The 18,898-nt window shown below is 38.1% G+C and overlaps 1 protein-coding gene across 5 annotated transcripts in view; it reads right to left on the bottom strand.

Annotated features, from left to right (window-relative positions):
• Nucleotides 1-18,898, bottom strand: part of GRID2 (glutamate ionotropic receptor delta type subunit 2) — a 755,994-nt gene that overhangs the window by 364,333 nt on the left and 372,763 nt on the right. The window lies entirely within an intron of this gene.

Here is an 18,898-nt window from a genome sequence, read left to right as displayed (position 1 = left end):
CTATTAATTTCTCAATTATTCCACCTGTAGCATCAGCATTGGCTATTCTGTTACACTTTTCAAGGAGGCTGAAGAGACTGACTTGTTTGAAAGTTACAGCATGAAGGGTGAAATTGAAATGCAATTCATTGAAATTGAAATGCAAAGGACGCACTGATTTGGGAGGAACAGGCTTAGCAGTCAGTGTCCTAACTCAGTGAACAGCTCTTTTCAGTAACACGTATATAATATTATGTTAAAACAAGATCACGTCATTGCATTGCATCCAACTGGTTCACTAGAAAACAATCAAGGGACAATCTGACGAGGAAAAGAAAATGCCCTAATCTTTACTAGCTACCTTTACTGATTTTCACAACTTTTTTTTTTTTTTAAATCAATCGTGTCATATTTTGACATATCAATCACATTGTGACATGTCAAAAAACATTGTCGTATTTTGTGCTTTGACTTATGTCATGAAACACCATACAAATGAAAAAGCAAAACTTGGAATTAAAATGAAACTCTGCTTGAACTGAAATTTCATAATTTTCCCATTATATTTCTCTGAGGGAATTTTAATCAAAGTCCATACAATGTAATCAGAGGTATATGGATTTTTTTCTGTAACTTTTTCCACTGAAAATTTTTGACAAAAAGAGTCCATTCCTTTTTATTCTTGGGACACATTAAATCATATTTTCCCTACATCACACTTCTTTACTTTTAGTATTTCGTAATAATAAGTGTTATCCATCCAACACCAAACATAACAACCAAACACAATATGACCAAACATAATATATAATCCATTGCATTTTTGAACACAAAGCAGTTTTTGATTGTGGCAACAAAGATAATATAGAAAATTTGGGTTTCAAGCAAGCATCTTGAGAAGTCTGCACAATTCATACTACTTACAAAGAATCAGAAAAAGAGAGCTGGAATGGATCTTAAGAGGTCATTTAAGTCGCGGCAGCAGGATCAACTATATATAAACTATTCCTGTCAGATATTTGTCTAACCTATTCTTAAAAACCTCCAAAAGATGGAAATACTGCAGTCTCCTCAGGCAATCTATTTCAATGCTTCACAGTCTTTACAGTTTAAAAGTGTTTCTTAATATCTAACCTCAGGCTCCCTTGCTGCAATCTACTTCCATTATTTCTTGCCCTAAGTACATTTGGAGAATCCTTTGTTCCTGCACTCTTCCAGTCATTTCTGACATCACTGAACAGTGTTACTGTCTTCATTTTTTTAAGTTAAATAAACCCAATTCCTTCACCTTGCCAAATATATTCATATTTCTAATGGACAATCCTTTTTGTTCCTCTCTTCTTCATCCCCTATATAGTAGTTCAGCTCATGGAAGAATACAACAAAGGAACCTTCAAACTTAGGCAAAAGCGTTCAGCAATACAATTTACTAGACCACTAACTGAGCTGCATTTCTGCAAAAGGACCAGAAAACCAGGGACAACATACTCAAGCAAGTCTTGTTGCTAGTTCATAGCTTCTTTTCACTTCTCCTACTAAAAACTTGTGCTGCGCTAGTCAAAGAAGGAAAGAAGAAAAAATTGCGCAAATGTACACCCACATGCTTTACTGAATGTGGTGCCCTTGCTATAAAATGCAGTTCCTGAGGCTTCTGTGAAATACAGGCTCTACTTCGCTCTTACAGTGAATTATGGAAGTCCACCCTGGAGCAGTCTTACAGCTTCTGTGAAAACAAGAGATCAACAGTGGCAACAGGGTGCCTTTCCAGAGAACTAGCTTTATGCTTTAAAGCTTAGAGGTGTAACTCTAACTTAGAGGTGTGAATACCACAGGCTCCTAAAACCAGGGATCATCTTAACTGCTTAGAAATGCTATCTTCAGCAAAAGGCTCTAAAACATAACTTTTACTGTATTACTGATGTCCTAAATGCCCTCTCCACTTATTAGTTGGTTACAAGCTACAGAGCTTTTTTAGATTGATAAAAGTAAGGGAATTGTGAATGGTGTATATATACTTCTCTGCAACAGCAGATACATTTCTTTAAGGTTAACTAAAAGTTCGTTTCTTCCACCTCTTTTGATAGTCCACAAAACTAGCGAGTCACATCCTTGAGACAGCTCTCCAAAACTGCAATACAACATCCTTAACCTCTTTGTAAACCACCTATTAAAGACATTATGAAAGCTTAGACAGCGTAATTCCTTAACTGTTCTTTAAGCAGATCGATAAACAGTTATCTGAAATCTATTAATTATAGGAATACTGTACACTTGCATATTACAAGCAATCAGAAAATATATTAACATGTCAGGGTTGTAAACAAAACAAACTAAACAGTTGTCATCATTCCCAATTTCTCTGGGTTGGCAAAAATGAAACAAATGACAGATGGCAGAGATTCCAGTCACTAGAGACAGCTACTCCTCCTTCATAACCTATAGTCATGCTGGTTTAGCCCTAAACCATCCCACCCCCCTATCTGTAAGTCTAATTCCTTGGTTATGTATTTAAGAATGGTAATAAAAACTTGTTCTAGAAATGAATTATATACTCCCATCACTCACTCCTGTGCCAAAATAGATCAGTCTCAAGGCTATCTAATATCACGTTGATAATTATCCTGAAAAAACGCAACTCAGTTCTAACAACCACAGAAAAGCACAAAAATGTATTTCGGAAGAGACCTTTTAAGGTCACCTAGTCCAACCCCCTGCTCAAAGCAGGGCTAATGTCAAAATTAGATCTGGTTGCTCAGGGCATCACCTTGCTGAGTTTGGAAAACCTCCAGGAATGGAAATCCCAGGGCTTCTCTGAACCCCTCTTCCAGGGTTTGACCTTGCTCATAAGGAGGATATAAGGAAAGATGTTCCTCAGTATAAAACAGGACATAATGTGTCAGGTAAAACAGAACTCCAGCTCTTAAAACCATCTAAGTTATACAAAAGGCAAAAGGAGAAAGAGAAAAATTTTCTCATCAGAAAATGCTACCAGCAGCAACAGAAAACATGATACATAAATATTCCCATGTAAACAGTGTCCTTCCCTGTAGCCAGGCTGCAGAGGATGGCAATGCCATTCATTTTGTAGTGCCTTAACATCACGTTTGAATTGTTTCTTTTCTACAGATATGGCAAATGAGTCTTAGAGACATTTATCATACTCCCAAACAAGATCTCCTTCCCTGTTAGACATGCACTCCATCTTACACTAAATGTGATTTGGACAAGCCTGAGATGCTGGGTGAAAGAACCGTCCTTGATGCTAGATCTAAGAAATGCCCAAAAAGCTTCCCCATGACTGCACCTTTGGAAGTTGTGCCACAGCATTCCTCAATAAATTGCTGACTCCACAAGAAGCACGACCCTACAAGTTGAGTCTGCTTTTTTGTTCAAATGGCTTCCTTACGCTTATTGATTAAACACAGAAGCAAAATCCGTCTGCTTTTATTTCTTTCTACAGCCTCATTTTATGTAGCACAAAAAAAAAAAAAAAAAAGCGAAGCTTCATTGCTTTCTTCTTTCAGTAGAAGAATATAAAACGATCTCCAAGCATGTCAGTTACCACCATGATGCAGATTAGCTAAACTGTACAAACATCGTAATAGGAAGATAGTTTCCTGAATTGAGACAGCAATTATGCCAGCCTTAGCTATGGAAACACATAATCTAATTCCTTTTATTTTTCAAAGGAATTCAAGGCACTGAAATTTATGTAATTCATCCAACTATTTCATTGAACAAGCTCCTATATTCGTCTGTCTTGCACATAACAAAGAGACGATCATACTTTCCATTTCCGCTTTCAAAATTAAAGTTACTGTAGGAATGAGTTGCAGTACTCGCAGCTATTATTGCCTCTCCAGCCCTCACTGTGGAGGAACTAAAAGCAAAAATCTGTTCCCACACAGAGTCAGCTTTATGTCAGATATGACTTTGTGAAGCAAGCAGGCACCGGCAGTACACAGAGGCAAAGCAGGCAATGCGTATATTCAAAAGCTGTACTATCTTTTCACCGAGAGAACTGAAAGTATTCCATTTAAGCAAAATATTAAATCATTCCAAATATTGTGTGGAAAATTAATACTGACAGGATAAAAGTGATCGCATTTACTTAGCCCCATTTGCTGATTTTTTTCAAAACTGCAGACACTATATCAGACATTAAAATGCAATTTAAAAATAAACTCTCTTTGAAATATGATCCTTGAAATGTTGAACATGACAGAGGCACATTAACCAGCAGCCTCAGTAGACTAGTCTGCAGTTCAGTTCTATTAAAAAAGATAACATGGCTCAGGATGTATCCAAATACACCTCCAAACTGGACAATTCAACAGATATGTGGGTGTTCTAAGTATGCCCTTAGTTAGCTACATAATTATACTTAAATTTCAACTTTGTTATTGCTGTAGAATCAAAGGTGTAGGGAAATTTACAACCAGATATTTTTACCACAAACTTTTCAACACTATGTAGTCCTCTAAGGCTGGGATCATAGGCAGATCTCAGCATAACTTTTTTAAAAGTGAGAGATGAGAGTATTCAAAACAATAACTGCAGATAGGATCTTGAAAATATACACTGGAAAAGGGTAAACCAAAAGTCCGAATGTCAATGGAGAGGGAGAAAATAAAAAATACTCTTTGTGCCCATCCTACAACTATGTTGGAATGTGCAGGATTGATGTTACTGACTCCATCTCTCTGCTGCATCTTCCTGGAAGACTCGCCCTCAGTTTGAACTTAATACAGCAAAAGATTTGCTGTCTTTTTGGGAAAAGACCTTTTTCTTTCCCAAAGCCCTTACTTGTTTTAGCTGTCTTTCCACTGAGGATTGTTTGGATTGGTATTTTAGTTATACAGAAAGCGGGAGAAAAGGTGGGTTCAAGGAGGGTACTTAGTAGAAGAAACAGCCGGTATTGCATGCTTCTACTAAGTATCCTCCATGAACCCACCTTTCCTCCTGCTTCCCATATAACTAAAATTCCTGTTCATGCCTTCATCAGTATAAACTGAGGATATTGTAACTCCTCCCACCAGGGCCTTCTCTGTCACCCATGCTGCTCTGCCAGTTCAAATGAAGTTTAACTGTGCACTTCAACTTTTCTGGAGCATAAACAGCTTCAAACTTCAGCAGCTACCTTTGGCTACTTTCCTTTAATCCATCTAGCCATCGCTAGCCAAGCTCACTACAGATCTTGCCTTCCTAACAACAGGAATTGCCTAATCTTGCCTAATAATGCTGCCTCATTTCCTTGTTCCCAGGCTCCTTACCATTTGGGCTACTGCTTCCACCATTTCAGCCAAGCCAGCATCTTCCAGTTTTGGCCAGCTGCTTACACAATCATTTGGCTGGATTATGATAGCCAGAGAAGGCAGATTAAGCTTTCTGCTTTCTTCAAACAAGCCCAGGGAAAACTGAAGTCTGCACAACAGCAGTATACACCACTTGACTAAATCTTTCTGTCCTTAGACTGAAAGGGTTTTTACAGCCACAAAAAACCCCCTGTAACTCTTTGGGAAATGCTGCTGAAATTGGTTTTCTACATACAGCCTTACAAAGAATCATAATAAGAACAGATGAAGTTCAGCCACTGTGGTAGGTAGCTGTCATTATCATTTGTTGAGTGTAATAAAGATTTTTGTGTAATTAATCAGTCATGAATTTGTTACGCTTGTTTTTGCTTGTGTGTTTTTTCATGCAGGCAGACTTTTGTCCATGTAGAAAAGTCACAGGCTATGGCTGGAATTCCAGTGCCATTTTTAGGCAGAATTTCAGAAAATGAGAACTTCTACTTGGTCTTCAGAATAAATATGGTAATACCACATCCCATTACACACGTGGGGCCTGTGACCACAAATTAACGTCGGAGTAGCAGCTAAATATTTTGTTTTCTGAACAGCTCGTGCAACCTAAATCTATATTTAATGAGTGTATCAAATATAAACAGAAGCAAATGTTGGTCTTATTTGCCCAAAACATCTGTTATTAATGTCATTATTTTTTCTTGAGGAAAATTCCTTGCTTGCCGTAATCAGATTCAAGAAAGTTCTTATCTGATTGTTTCCTATTTTGTTTTTAAATAATTTTCCACACAACTTGCCATAAAATGATAAATTAGCACCAAGAAAAAAAGGGACATGCTTCTTAGCCCCTGCAAAGTTGAGAAATGTATTTAAAAATCTTTGGTTGATGACCAGACTGTAATATGGAGCAAGCCCTGCTTTTATTTAGAGGAGGGAAAAGAAATAAAAAATCAAACTCCTTCATTTTGCACATAGGGCTTGGAAGTTGGCGTAGCAAACCTTCCTTTTGGCCAGCGTCCTCTTTTAGGTCCACCAAAACATTCTGAAGTCACAAGGAAGGAAGAGATGTGGGGAAAAAAAGACTTGGTGCAGAGCGGGAAAATGAGTAAAAGTTATCAGGAAAGTGGGATCGAAACAGATGTCAAAGTGAATTTAGGAAAGTAATGAGACAAAGACAGATACACATACTTTGAAGAACAAGTAAGAGGAGATAGTATTGTAAAACAATGGAGAAAAGATATATAGGGTATAGATTGAAGAAGAGTAGATCATGTGAAATCATGGCAATTGAAAACCTAGCAGCCAAAGCAACATCAGGAAGAAAGAATAAGAAAAAGAGCTGGCATTCAGACAAGCTAAAATTAAGAAGAAACAGAGGCTGTTATACTGAAAGCAAAAGGCAATGAAGCTATTGGAAAGTGCTAGGAGAGGGGAAGTAGCAGCGTGGGAGAATTGAAGAGACAGTGTAGAGACAATCTAGGCTTTCACATTTAAAGTGGTTCAATTACTTTTGAAAAAGAAAGGCATGGGTTTATTACTTTCATTAAGTGGAGGAGGAGTAGGGGGAAGCTCTTCAGAGTGGGATCAGTTCTGAATCTGAGGAAGAACAGATACAACATTCTAGAGACAATGAGTATATTAATCATTTACCTTATCACACAAGAAGTAAAACCAGACAATCCTGCAAAGAAGAATCCTATGTGAGCAACCGGTGAATCTAAGAATTTAATATAACACATTCAACATCAATTCACCAGGCACAATGGCTGTTTGTTTATGTAAAATAATGTATCAAAAGCTTTATGAATTTTGGCTCAGGGACTTGGAATTTTTGACACTTGAAATTTTAATAGGTTTGAGAGAAGAAAACCCTCCAATGAATAAAACTTTTATCTTACAGGCATCTCATAAACTGTTTAAATAGAATTTTAAGTATATTGGCTATAAGAACCAAAACTGTTTTAAAAATGGACATATGATGAGTTTAGGGGTTAATTTTTTCACAAGAATCTCAAATACCTCACAAAAGTATTGTATAACGTATATAATATGTCAGCTGCTTTTGTAGCTTTTACTAATCTATTTCTTAGCCTTTAGAGACCTTTGCTCCTGAAGCACGGACTCCATCTTTACCATAATGCCACCTCTGGATGCCAAGCATTTTTACTGTGGGAGGAAGTGGTGATGCATGTGGAATTATTATGTGGCTCAGGGAGCTGTGACACAAGGTACAACAGCAATACACCCAGGGTTAAGCAGTGAATTTTAAGGCAAAGCCCAGACTTGAGGGCAGTTAAGAGCCTTGTCAACCACACCAAGGAGAGCTCTGAGTGGGTGAAAGGAAGGCGGGGTGCACTGTTTGGAGGTCAGGCACTGGCCGCTGGCAGTGGTCAACCTAAAGTGATGCTCACCAAGTTTGACCTTTTGCTGCCAGGATGATGCATGCTTTTGCAATGGTTTAAATGAAGAAGAACACTGTCTACTGCTGCTGGACTCCAAAAACCAGTAGCAACAGCTCTTACTTAGGAGATGAGGAAGTGGACTGCATCTGGGTGGGATGGAATTAACATTTTTCGTAGCAGCCTGAATGGTGCTGTGCTTTGGATTTGTGGCTAAAACAGCACTGATAACACATCAGTGTTTTGGTTATTGCTGAGCAGTGCTTGCGCAGCTTTAAGGTTTTCTCTTTTTCCCACTCTGCCACCCTGGTTAGTAGGCTGGGGGCGGGCAAGAAGTTGGAAGGGGATTCAGTTGACCCAAATTGACCAAAGGGATTTTCCATACTCTGTGATGTGGTCAGCAATAAAAGCTCAAGGAAAGGTGGAGGAATTCAGGATGGTTGTGGGCATGGCGTTTGTTTTCCCAAGCAACTCATGCTTAGGTCCTGCTTTCCAGGAAGTGGCTGGACAACTGCCTGCCAATGGGAAGGAGTGAATAAATTCCTTATTTTGCTTTGCTTTCAAACACAGCTTTTGTTTCGCTTACTAAACCATCTTTATCTCGATCCCCCAGTCTTCTCACCTTCCTTCTATTTTCATTTTCTCCCTATCCTGTGGGAGAGGGGAATAAATGAGCAGCTGGGTGGGTGCTTGGCTGCTGGCTGGGGCCAACGCACCTGAGGAACAATTTTTTATTTCTCACAACATAGCTTGAAATTACAATCAGGAACAACTTATTCCCCCCCCAACCACCATGAGAAGTGCAGGAGCCTCTCTTATACCCAGACGCTGCAGCACAAATATTGAATAGGTTGATAATAATAATAATAATAATAAAAAAGCTCTTCCCCATTCCAAAATTCTACACCACAAGGTGCATGGTTCCACGTGGAAAAATAGCTTTCAGCCTTTATAAAGATATTTAACTTTTCTGACTAACTTGTTTGACAGATATTTGACTACAAAAGCCAGAGGTAGAGGAACAAAACATGACTAGAAATTCTACTCTGCTTATACAGCTCTTAAATATGATACTGTGTTGGTGCAACCTAAGGGCTCAGACTCGCAGTAATTTATCTGGAATGCTAATTAATGCTGAAAACATATGAAGCCAGTTTAACATTCCTCCTGGGTGGACTTCCTCAGAGATAAGGATTACTACGTCATCAGTCTCATATATTTGTATTGTATTTCTCAAAAACATGGCATCTTCTCAAAAATAAATATCAGCTTGCTGAGCTTCTGTGAACCACTGCAATTTTGCCTGCTGCTATTTTCCTAGGATAGGAACATGATGAAACACTGATTGGAACGATAGATCAATGTAGTACTCAGACGAAACCCGTCTGAAAACAACAGTTTCTCACCTCCACAGTATCTGTGCATTGATCGTAAAATTTTAGATCCTGGATTCAAATCTGGAAAGCACTTCAATTTCTAAATACAGCTGCCAGCAGACATCTGCCTGCCTTTGTATTGAAGACAGCTGGTGTGGGAGAGTTAATAACAAGGAAAAAATGTAAAAGGAACAGAGTCCTCCATCATGATTGAGAGTCAAATATTAATATTTTCAACTACATACAAGTCCAACAAGCTATAATTTTTACCTCTTATTGATCAACACAGTCTTAATAAATCCTAGGTATGAAACAATGGGTAGAAGAGACCAGGAAGGCCATAACACCATAATGCCATACATTTAGCATTAGTCTAAAGAAAGAGCTGAAATATGTAAATTATGCTGCTATTTTCACTGGATCTTTTGTCATTGTTCCTTCAGTGAATACGAGGGACAGAAGTGAGGAACTTCAAAAGAATAGATAACATCTGAAGAATGGACAAGCTGACAAAAGAGATTAGTGATGAGATGCAAGAGATCAGCCCAGCCAGATAATCCTCAACATCCGTGTAGGAAATGAAGGAGAATGTGAAGGTTATGTACAGGACTACTCTTCCTAGCAAGAAGTGTCTGAAGGACAACAGAAAAAAAGTTAGCATTAAAGACATTACCATAAAAAATTTACCACTGAAAGTTAAACAGCAGTCACTGCTGCTTTGTAAAGTGGGAGCCACATGCTACATGAACAGAATTTAGCACACGTGAGGCAAGAGGTCTGTTCCAATATGGAAAAATGCCACAAGGAAGAGGCAGAAAAAAGAAATAAAAAAGTACGTGTCAGGAGGTTGCTAGTCTTCATTGTCCCTTAATATTAGGCATCTCTCCCATCCACTAAGTCTTGGCTATATTTCATAGACTTCTCCTGTTTTCCTTCTTGCATGATTTTCTCAGTATGCTCTGGTGCTGATGCTGACTTCTGGAATCAACACCTTACTACTATGTATGGGAGAATTTTATACTTCTCAAGATTAGTATTTTGGGTCGTCTGCAGGCTTGCCCAAACAGCCTCAGCTAGGGCATACGCCTTTTGGTTTATGCTAAAATGGCTATTGCGCAGTTGTGTGAGATACAGGCCTATTAGAAATGTACAGTTTCTGCTGTACAATGTGGCAGCTGCACAAAAAGTGATCACTGATTTCCTAAACAACATTCACACACCGGGAAAGTAACAGAACTTGTCCATTTTGCCACCACGTATCACAGTCTGACATGCAGTATGTATTAACTAGAGAGAAAGAGCCACATAAAGTGAGCAAGGCACTTGGGAAACGAAATCTTGCGATTCTGCACATGCTTAGCACTTTGATGTGCATCAGTAATTTCAGGGAGGTATGCAAACAAATTTGTGAATCAATTCAGGAATTACTCTTTAGAAATGACGTGAGACTAATGTCCTTTATACTTTACCAAGAATAGCAAAACTTTGATCTTAATGACTTCATACAGGAACCATTTACACCTGGGAGCAGAGATTCTCATCAATCCCAATACAGAGCCCATCGAGTGTTGCACATGCCTCGCTCAGAAACCTGGGTCATGCCATGTTACTAATCCATAAATTGTAATGCCTGTCTGCCTAACAGGTTTTTCTATGACTTAATGCATTAGTGTTCTTAGTGTCTGTGAAAGGTACTCAGATACCTTGGTGAATGCTGCATTTTAAAAACCTGAATAGGTAAGCAGTTCAATTATTTAGCATTACATCTCAGTAATACCCAAGTGCTTTGGAGTTTCAGGGAAAGCTTGCATGTGAAGAAACATGTATGAGTGCTAGATGCAATGCATTAACTTGAAAAATTACTTCTGGAAGAGTCTGTTCTGTAGCAGCAATCAGATGCTGCTATATCATCTTATAGCTATCATCTTTCACTTAATTGTTGTAGGAACAAGTTCATCAGACCAATGAAAAAAAACCCTTTGAGAAGCAGAACCAATATAAATCAGTGTAGCTCTAGTGATTTTAGTAGAACCACACCAATTTATGCTAGTTCAAAGCACTAATTTAGGCCTTCTGTTATTGTTGAAACTCATACTTGAAAAATAAATAATTTTACATGTATGCTGTAACCAACAAGGACTAGAATCATACCACATACGGCAGACAAAACTGGGCTATAGTCAGGCCCCCCAAAATCTCTGGTAAATCCCACAATGCTACAAAACATCTCAGAGTATGGCCCGCTACTAGTGTTTTTATTTTCAAATATATTTGAAATATGTTTGAGTTTACCACTAGTGTTGTTTATACGGAAGCCCATACAGAATGCTGTTAAGGTATTTTTTCCAAACATTTTGCAGAATTCCCCTGGCTGTAAGTAATTGTTAGTGCTACAGTAACTTCTTTCCGGTGAGGTACCTTACATTCACACATTAGGTCAGTTACAGATAACTTCCACTATTGATTTTCTCCCTGTGTCTGTGCCAATGCCTGCAGCACAACTACTGATTCCTACTTTATGGAAATATACTTGCAACCTTTTCCTTGTTAGTTGGAGCTACCTTGCTTCTACCAGCCTTGGCTAGCAACACTTTCCAGCTCTTTCAATGTCTGATTACTGCTTTATGAAGGGAAAGAGCAGGAGGGAAATCCAGGATTTAGAAAGTTGTGAACCCTCTTTTGCTTCCACTCCAAAGGACTATTACAATATATTAAAATGAATGTCTGAAAGAAATGTCATTGATGCCCCTATAGCACAAGCATTAAGATAAAATACAGTGGCATCTAGGGTGTCCATTGACCATATTCTCAAGCAGTTACAAAGATTTACCTTTATGGATGAACAATCCCTGGCAGAAGAATTCTTCTGCACAGAAAGAGTAGAGAATAACAGAGATGATCTGGTTTTTTAGGACTAAAACTTGCGCCTTGCCATACTGTGAACCCAAAATACACTGTATAAACTGTATTACTGTTTCCCTAAAGGATCTGATTTGCCACAACAGGTTAAGTATGTGCATAACCTGGATTCGAGTCTCTCCTACTGCTGTATCCCTTTTTCTTAGACTTCTGAAAACATAAAGATTAAACATTACCCAGTAATACAACACCAGGAGGAGCTATCTGTGGCTGGAATGATTTGAAGATTTCTTAGTAATGGCTTCCAAGCACATAAGTGAGGGCAACACCAAAGGCCAGAAGTTTTTAGACAACAAGAAGCAAAAAGGGTTCCTATAGTCCAGTATATTGACACAGGCTCATACAGGTTTGCTGTGGAATTGCCTTCACTACAAGCTTTAATTCATAAATGAAAGCCTCTGTGTTTTCTACATGCTAATCATGAATCTCTTTATAAGTAGAATGATCAGAATATGTAAAAAGGTCTGTGCACAAGAAAACTGACTGGAAAAAAGGAAGTTGAGTTTGAAAATAACAGCTTTGCCTGAACCCCTGAACAAATTATTTCATAGAATCATAGAATTGTTTGGTTTGGAAGGGACCTTAAAGATCATCTAGTTCCAACACCCCTGCCGTGGGCAGGGACACCTTCCACTAGACCAGGTTGCTGAAAGCCCCGTCCAACCTGGCCTTGAACACTTCCAGGGATGGGGCATCCACAGCTTCTCTGGGCAACCTGTTCCAGTGCCTCACCACCCTCATAGTGAAGAATTTCTTCCTTATATCTAATCTAAATCCACCCTCTTTCAGTTTAAAGCCACTACCCCCTGTCCTGTCACTACATGCCCTTGTAACAAGTCCCTCTCCAGCTCTCCTGCAGGCGCCCTTCAGGTACTGGAAGGCTGCTGTAAGGTCTCCCTGGAGCCTTCTCTTCTCCAGGCTGAACAGCCCCAACTCTCTCAGCCTGTCTTCATAGGAGAGGTGCTCCAGCCCTCTGATCATCTGCATGCTTTTCATTTCTATCCAACTCTACTTTTTATTTAGATTGCTTTCTTCAGAGATCTGGAATATTATCTCACAAGGGTTTTTCATAATCCCAGTTATCTTCATTGCTATTCCTCCATAATCTTTCTTTTAGAAGTTATTATTATCCTTACTTTTTTTTTTCATTATTTTTCCCCAACAAATTCCCTCCAACCGTTACATATTGTTTTTGTGAACATTAGTGTTCCATGGTAAAAATTTTATCATCAAAAAAGAATAAAAGCAAAATAATTAGAAATTTGTTCTAGATACCAATTTTGGAGAGGGAAATGTCATTGTATTATACACTTACTGTATTTGGAAGAACATACGGATATCAGAGAGAGAGGATGAAAGTCTTTATACCTGTCAGTCTTGCTATACATGTGGAGCTCTAGCAGTGTCATGACCTCAATTCCCCCACGATACTTCCATCAATAATACTAAGGATATGGGTAGAGTTTTCAACCTCTTCAGCTCTTTCTGCTAATTTGTCACTCTCCAAGTCCTGCAGCTAAGAAACTCCCAGGTTTTCTGTCTTCTATTCATATTTTATAAAAAAGTTAATTACAAGACTTAGAAGTCAAAAAGCTGAATGAAGCTCAGCTGATTTTAATGTAAGGACAATGAAAGATAATTATCTAATCTACAGCTAATTCAGTGGCATGTTCAGCAAAAGAAAAGTTTTTAAATATATATTTGAAAGTAGACTTTTGCTGGCCAAATACTAATTCTGAAAATGCCCATCTGTTGCAAATTAATTACCCAGCCCATACATTTTCAGTATTTGGAAAATACATTTACAATGAAGTAAATATATATTTTAAAGCATGCACCAAAAACTCAGCACCCTCTTTACAACTAAGTAAGCATATACCAACATAGCATCCTTTTTTTTTTTTTAGAAACATCTTCTCTGATTTCTGTCATCTACTATATCGAGGTACCACAGAGCCCTACATTTTTAATAATCTTTCTAGATGTAACTTCAGATCTTCAAAGGTGTTTAGATACCTTATTCCCTTTGATTTAAATGAGAACTAGGCTGTTAAACAATAAAATGTGCTTGACTATGAAAAAAGAAATTGTCATCTTTTTCAGGAAAATATTATTTAAATGTTTAAAATATACCCTATATAACTACAATCAAGCAAACAAAATGTTATCACAGCTATATAGGAGGAAATTTTCAGCTAGTCAGGATGCTTTCTTTACTGAATTCAGTGGATTACTCAAATGGTCATTGACACCAACGGGTCAATTTTGGGGGTAAAATGTCTTGGAGACTGGTTTGGGGAAGGTCTGTATAATGAAAAATGGCACTACCCCACTACCTGTGAAAGTCTTCTTCCCTTGTAATCTGCCCTCACCTGAGATGTCTTCCCCTTTCTCTCTTTCCCCAGTCACCTTTGTGTTACTCCTTCTCCCCTAGGTTATTCCCACACTAGGATGTGAAACGGTCCCCACGCCAGCTAGCAGCGATTCCCAGTCATTGTGCAGAGGTTACGAAATTCCAGGGGCCATTCCCAATGGGTGTTTTTATTCAGCGCCCCGATTTTTTGAGACAAGCTGAACTCACTGGAATACACGATGGCTATTCATGTCAGTTGACTCAGTGCCTGGGGACACAGTGTCAGCATCCTTTACACCTTTGTCTACGTTGACACTATTTCTGCCTGCCCTGCTTATTATTTCTCCCATTAAGTCAGCTTTTACACATCCATGTCTTTCTAGCATGGGAAAGGGAAAGGAAAGGGTGAGGGTCTGCTCCTGGGCTGCAGTAGGACAGGTAAATTGAAAAAGAGTGGAAAGAGGAGGACTGAGAAGTACTAGAGGTGAGATGAATAGGGCTTTCTCTTCCTGCTGACACTGGCAAAGAGATGACTATCGTTTCCTCGGAAAAGCTGCCCTCCATTGCTGCACCGGACATCGGCAGGTGCAAAGGGTTAGCCAAAGATGACAATCAGGTTGGTCGCTTACTTGAAACATCCAAAACTTGTCTCCTTTGGCTTCAGCAACATAGTCAGTCTCGTGCTGTCTTTAGTGCTACTGCCTATTTTGTCTGCTGTTTGGAACCAACCCTTCATAAGTAAGGACAATAATGACAACAAAGATCTGAGGACTGCAGGAAGGCTCAAATGTCAACTTAAGATAAATTATTTCTTTTTTTTTTTTCTTTCCAGAAATGAGTACTGCTAATGAAATCATCTTGATTAGTCTCAGAAAGAATGTGTCAACATCTGAATGGTATCATGAATGGATGTTATACGAGAAAATTCAAAATGTACATTTGCCATATTCTCTTTCAGTTACGTAAAAAATATGCCAGTTGAATGTGAACCTTTTAATGTATGATGAGTAGGGAGAAACCATGATTTGAAAAGTTCCAAAATATGCATTAGCACTAATTAGTCTTCTGTAACAGGATTAAAGAGCCACAGTTAAGGACAATTTAAGCTTATTTCATAATGATTTACGCTTATATGGCATTTCTCCAAAGTGCCATTTCACCATCAACCTCTCAAGTTCAGTCAAACCAACCCAAAGTAAATCTTGGGTTGCTAAACAATGAAAGAAGTTCAGTCTCCTTCTTGGCGTACTAGTTATATGCCTGAAAGAACATATAAACTAAGTGAAACTGCACTATTGGAATGTCTGTAGGTGTAGAAAGGCAATATCAGGAACACACTTTCGTAAGGCAACAATGTATAGGTCCCACTGGTTTCAATTAAACTTCAAAGAAAGCCTAAGATTACAGAAGATATTTTAATTTCATAAACCAGGACTAACACTTGTTCATGGAGCAATATTCAGAAGTGGATCTAAGCAAGCCTAAGTAAGCCCACATAAAGAATCTGAAAAGATAAGATTTTTGTGTTTTTCGAGCCCTCAGTCATATGTGAAATGAATTTGGGCTTCAGGTTCACATTCACTTGTTAATGATGCAGGTCATCTGATCCCCTTGCCCAGGCTGGTATACAGTATGGAAAGTAGTACAGGGTGAACCGCAGAAGACACTCATGAAAAAAATCCAGCCAGCAGAATGACTAAAACACGTAGATAAAGCACACATGAGAAGGGTGGAGAACTGCCTTCTACCATAACTTTAGGGTTTCTTTTATCATGGCTCAAGGGCATGTAAATGACATTTTGTAAGTGGAACTGATTGTAATATCAGAGTCCAGGTCTTGAACTACATCACTTTCCATATCAATTCTAAAGTCAGCCTCAAATGACTGCTGTATTATCATAGTCTTCTACATAAAATACAGCAACTTTCAGAAAAATACTGTCCTAGAATAATTTACTCAATGTTTATCTACTGTTTGGGTTTTTCAGAAGAAAAATTGCAACAAGACTGAGGTATGAAACAAACACTCTCTTTTTAATCTGAACATACTCCCACAGCAATGCCTTTTTTAAAAGCAAATCTGGTAAGTCATGTATTTAAAATGTGCCCGAGCTATATAAATCCTTCTAAGACTTTGAGCAACAAAACATCTAGAACAGTGTATCACAGGAAGTGTTGGGGTTTTTTTTAAAGATTCAGGCAAATAGCTGCCTAACTCTTCTTCTTAAGTATGTTAAAAGCACAAAAATACATCAATGGTTGAGGCAGCAATATACAAATCCCTTACATTTGCATGTAAAGTACTAGGGTTTGGATGTGCAAATATCTTGAAAAAATTCCTACTTGTTATATCATAAGTAGCCATTGCATTTTCTGAAACGGAAAGTATGATGCTTTCATGTCTGATTATATTCCAGTTCGGGTAATTGCATCCTACCTGCATAAATTGCATTGGCAGTTTTCATTAGGCATGATATTATTCTTTATTTCCAACCTTACATTGTTGCTATATGCTATTAACACACAGCTTTTTGTGCTTCAGCCAAGCAGCGGCTGCATGTCTGTGAGGAAAAGCCCACATATTCGTTGTTTCTTTTTTATTCATCCATTCCCCACTGCTCCCCCAAAACAGTATTCTGGATAAAATTAAGAAGGAACCGTGAAATCAATAATACATTGCAGTAAGTCTCTAATTTTACACACCATCCCCACCCCCCGCCTTTTTTAAGGTTATAAGATAAACTTAAAAAATAAATAAATTTTTGTGTTGTTTTTCAGACAATTGTTGAGGTAGTTACAAGCTTTTGTGTGTTTGGTTTTGTTCTCTTTTGAATGTTTAGGTATTTGATTAGCTTATGGCAAGAAGAATGAAAAATCAAAATGGTATCCCATCAGAATTTCATCCGAAATGAAATACTAAGAAAGCTTGGAAAAACCTAAAAGAAATCATCTCCCCTACATAACGTACAAGATGCAGCCCAAGTCCTGATGCAGAACCTGAGAAATTCACCACCTGTGTTGATGGACTGAAAACAATGGCAGTAAGGCTGCTTCTCCAATGCAGAATCTGTCCCGAGAGAGATCTTTCTATTTATTTTGATATGCCTCCGCAGATTTATATTCATTTGTAAAATGCTGCACCAAGCTAGTCTATTTCTTTACAGTTACAGTACAGTTGCTTTTGCCCATAGTTTGCTAGTGTTTATGAAATAATGATTTTCAACTTTTCAAAGTCAATTAATTAAAAGAGTAATTAATTCGATAGGCATTAGCATCTCTTCCAAGATATTTGTTGAGAATAAAACTCTGAGAGGATTTGGTTCAGAAAAATTGTCTGTCATTATGTACAAAAATTCACATTCTGGTGATAGAGTCAGGAAGGCAGTTTGGACTAAATTGTTGCAAAGAACAATCTCCCTAGCGGTTTTGTTTGGTTTTTAATTCTACGGCCTCTGCAATGGAAGATAATTATCGAGAGAGCAGCATTAGCCCCATTTTGCAGCATCAGCAGCATAAATAAAAAGATAACTTAAGGATGGTGCTCAGTTGTACATTCTTCACTGCCTTTGTTCTGCCTGAAGTATAAGTTAGATAAGGTAAGGTAGTTTCATCTTCATTTATCCAAAGACCTTGTTGACATTCCATAAGCTAGACTCTTGGAAGACATTTTTTATAACATCAGCCTTGATGAGCTGAAGACAGGAACGAATGTATTCTCCCGTGGCTGCAGAGTTTTTCAGACCATCTACCACAATTCCATCATAAATGATAACCAGAAGGAGGTTATTATTCTCTCTCTCTCTTCAAAAGTATGATTAGACTAGAAGCTATACTCACAGTTACTGATCCTAGAAAAATCACAGAATCATAGAATCGTAGAATAGTTTGGGTTGAAAGGGACCTCTGAAGGTCATCTAGTCCAAACCCCTTGCTGTGGGCAGGGACAATTTAAAATAATAATATTTTATTATATTATAATAAATAATATATAATAATATATATATTATATTATATATTTTATTATATTATACAGCAGACAATAGAAAAATACTTTCTTATACGTTAATGTATGAAACCAGTAATGGATTTGGGGGAGGAGGAGGGGAGAGGAGGAGGGCTGCAAAGGACAGGTTATCCAGCACCGTCAATAATCAAGTCTTTAGGCAATTGTACTGGAAAAAAAAAAAAAAAAAAATAGCACTCTAAATGGACTTCCATCAGGCCCTGAATTCCCCCCCCCCAGCAACTTTATCGGATCTAACATAATGACTTAATATCCCTTGGAAGATGTGTTATTGATAAAAGATCTCCATAATGACGTGACATCAATAAGGTAATTCCCAGGGTTGGAAGTAACAGCAAGTACACAACATGGATCCACATTGGCAAGACTGTGGCTGTCCATTGATTTCTTGATGGATAACTGAAGAAATATCTTTTCTCTGAGTGGCATGAGATTACCGACACCACAAGAATGCCAAAGGCATTCTCTCACAGGTGCACTTTGCTAATTCACTGTATCTGACAGCCACCAAGGCAGACAAAGCAGCTGTAAATCCTTCTAGA

This window comes from Aptenodytes patagonicus, chromosome 4, assembly GCF_965638725.1.
Source record: "Aptenodytes patagonicus chromosome 4, bAptPat1.pri.cur, whole genome shotgun sequence".
Taxonomy (NCBI): Eukaryota; Metazoa; Chordata; class Aves; order Sphenisciformes; family Spheniscidae; genus Aptenodytes; species Aptenodytes patagonicus.
The sequence above is the reverse complement of the archived record's forward strand: the minus strand, read 5'-3'. Positions and strand labels throughout refer to the sequence as shown.